Here is a 3,408-nt window from a genome sequence, read left to right as displayed (position 1 = left end):
TCTGCATTTGCTCACCCAATCTCACCAATCCTCTCAGTCCCAAGTGTCCAGGCTTATGCCACATCCACCTCTCATTGTAGATAGGGTCTTTCCAGGTTTCCTCAGACACCCTGAAGGAATTGTAAAGAATTTCCCTGTTTTTTGGTTTTGCTTTTGAAATTCCTTTTTATAGTGGGTTTGAGCTGATTCTCGCTGCCATGTTTATGCCACTCTAGACACACTTGTTCTCCTTATGGAGTCATATCAATACATAGATTTTAAGATTCTTACTAGTCAGATATATTCCTCTGCGGGAAATATGGGGTTTTGAGTCTCTTTCACTGAGGAAGGTGTAGGTCTTGTCTATTCCAAAGTTGGTTTTTGGAACGGTCCCTGTGCTTATATCAAACTCTGGTTTTATGCATCACCCCACCTCTCCATCCCCTTAATGCAGGCATAAGAGTGTTTTCTAAATGTGAGACTCTGTTCTCTTTCCTAACTCTGTTCACATGTAGCCATGTTTACAGGATCTTCATAAGTGATATCTTATGATAAGTTTCTTTTTCTGTGTGACTTATTTCACTTAGAATCATCGTACCTGAATCCACTCACTTTGCTGCTACTGGTCTTATGACATTGATGTCATGGCTGAGGGATATTCCATCGTATGTAAGTACCACAATGTTTTGAACCATTTTTATATTTCCTGGGATATTTAAGGTGTACCCAAGTTGAGGTTCTTATAGTCAGTGCAGCCCTAAATTTGGAGGTGGCTCTTTCTTATTGATTTTCAGTTTTCCCAAGGTATATTCCCTAGACAGGAAGTGGCCTTGGCTCTGTTGCTCTGTTGTTTACTTGTTTTAGGGAACACAATGCACTCCTCCAGTGAGGCAGTTGGCAATTTACATCCCGCCCATCAGCATAACAAGGCTCCCTGTTCTCCAGGGCCTGTCTTGCCTTTCTGGTTTTTACACATTTTGTGGATGTCCCTTTTGACCGGTGGGAAGTGATACTTCTTTGTAGTGCAGATTTGCATTGCCCGCTTGCTTGCTTGGCCAAAAAGGGCGTATGCGTTTTCTCCTGAATATATTCAGGAGAAAACGCATACGCCCTTTTTGGCCAAGTGCATCATTGTCCAAGTTGTGCCCCTCTTCCTGTGCTTTACAGGCGATTCCAAGGTACCTCTTGAAATCTGTTTCCTGCTATTTTGCCTCGCTTTCAAGTCCGCCTCGTTGACTTCCCTCAACAGATTTTTGGACGATAGTTGTCCTTTATCACTCTGCCAGTTTGTGAATTGCTGTGCCCCTGTGCTCCATTTCTCAACTCGTTTTTTGTGAGCTGAACGCAAGTCCAAAATTTTGGATCATGTCCTATACTGGTTCCCGGTGGGTGGCTGAGACTTTGGTTAATTCTTCTTCCTGCCGGGAAATTAGAGTGACATGTGCCCGTCCAAATGCCTAACAGCTACTCTCTCATGGGTTCTCCCTCGTCCCTTCCATCCTCTGCCAAATTGGGATCCTGTGCAAACCAGGAGGTTAAAGGGCCTGTCTCTCCATGTTGGGAGATTGATAGTAAGGAAGTTGGAAAGTCAAACTGGAGCACCAGGAGAGGGACTATTCGTTGAGTTTTCGGAACCTTTCGTATTCACAGTGTGTACATTCTCTAGGTTTCCTGTACATGTTATAGCTGTAGTAATATTCCCTTCAACCTGGAGAGTTGGGACCCATGGAATTGGGGCCATGCATTATTGCTTGAAAGGGTCTGCATTTGCTCACCCAATCTCACCAATCCTCTCAGTCCCAAGTGTCCAGCCTTATGCCACATCCACCTCTCATTGTAGATAGGGTCTTTCCAGGTTTCCTCAGACACCCTGAAGGAATTGTAAAGAATTTCCCTGTTTTTTGGTTTTGCTTTTGAAATTCCTTTTTATAGTGGGTTTGAGCTGATTCTCGCTGCCATGTTTATGCCAATCTAGACACAATTGTTCTCCTTATGGAGTCATATCAATACATAGATTTTAAGATTCTTACTAGTCAGATATATTCCTCTGCGGGAAATATGGGGTTTTGAGTCTCTTTCACTGAGGAAGGTGTAGGTCTTGTCTATTCCAAAGTTGGTTTTTGGAACGGTCCCTGTGCTTATATCAAACTCTGGTTTTATGCATCACCCCACCTCTCCATCCCCTTAATGCAGGCATAAGAGTGTTTTCTAAATGTGAGACTCTGTTCTCTTTCCTAACTCTGTTCACATGTAGCCATGTTTACAGGGTCTTCATAAGTGATATCTTATGATAAGTTTCTTTTTCTGTGTGACTTATTTCACTTAGAATCATCGTACCTGAATCCACTCACTTTGCTGCTACTGGTCTTATGACATTGATGTCATGGCTGAGGGATATTCCATCGTATGTAAGTACCACAATGTTTTGAACCATTTTTATATTTCCTGGGATATTTAAGGTGTACCCAAGTTGAGGTTCTTATAGTCAGTGCAGCCCTAAATTTGGAGGTGGCTCTTTCTTATTGATTTTCAGTTTTCCCAAGGTATATTCCCTAGACAGGAAGTGGCCTTGGCTCTGTAGCTCTGTTGTTTACTTGTTTTAGGGAACACAATGCACTCCTCCAGTGAGGCAGTTGGCAATTTACATCCCGCCCATCAGCATAACAAGGCTCCCTGTTCTCCAGGGCCTGTCTTGCCTTTCTGGTTTTTACACATTTTGTGGATGTCCCTTTTGACCGGTGGGAAGTGATACTTCTTTGTAGTGCAGATTTGCATTGCCCGCTTGCTTGCTTGGCCAAAAAGGGCGTATGCGTTTTCTCCTGAATATATTCAGGAGAAAACACATACGCCCTTTTTGGCCAAGTGCATCATTGTCCAAGTTGTGCCCCTCTTCCTGTGCTTTACAGGCGATTCCAAGATACCTCTTGAAATCTGTTTCCTGCTATTTTGCCTCACTTTCAAGTCCGCCTCGTTGACTTCCCTCAACAGATTTTTGGACGATAGTTGTCCTTTATCACTCTGCCAGTTTGTGAATTGCTGTGCCCCTGAGCTCCATTTCTCAACTCGTTTTTTGGGAGCTGAACGCCAGTCCAAAATTTTGGATCATGTCCTATACTGGTTCCCGGTGGGTGGCTGAGACTTTGGTTAATTCTTCTTCCTGCCGGGAAATTAGAGTGACATGTGCCCGTCCAAATGCCTAACAGCTACTCTCTCAAGGGTTCTCCCTCGTCCCTTCCATCCTCTGCCAAATTGGGAACCTGTGCAAACCAGGAGGTTAAAGGGCCTGTCTCTCCAAGTTGGGAGATTGATAGTAAGGCAGTTGGAAAGTCAAACTGGAGCACCAGGAGAGGGACTATTCGTTGAGTTTTAGAAACCTTTCTTATTCACAGTGTGTCCATTCTCTAGGTTTCCTGTACATGTTATAGCTGT

The sequence above is a fragment of the Mesoplodon densirostris genome, unplaced genomic scaffold (genome assembly GCF_025265405.1).
Source record: "Mesoplodon densirostris isolate mMesDen1 unplaced genomic scaffold, mMesDen1 primary haplotype scaffold_37, whole genome shotgun sequence".
Lineage (NCBI taxonomy): Eukaryota > Metazoa > Chordata > Mammalia > Artiodactyla > Ziphiidae > Mesoplodon > Mesoplodon densirostris.
The sequence above is the reverse complement of the archived record's forward strand: the minus strand, read 5'-3'. Positions refer to the sequence as shown.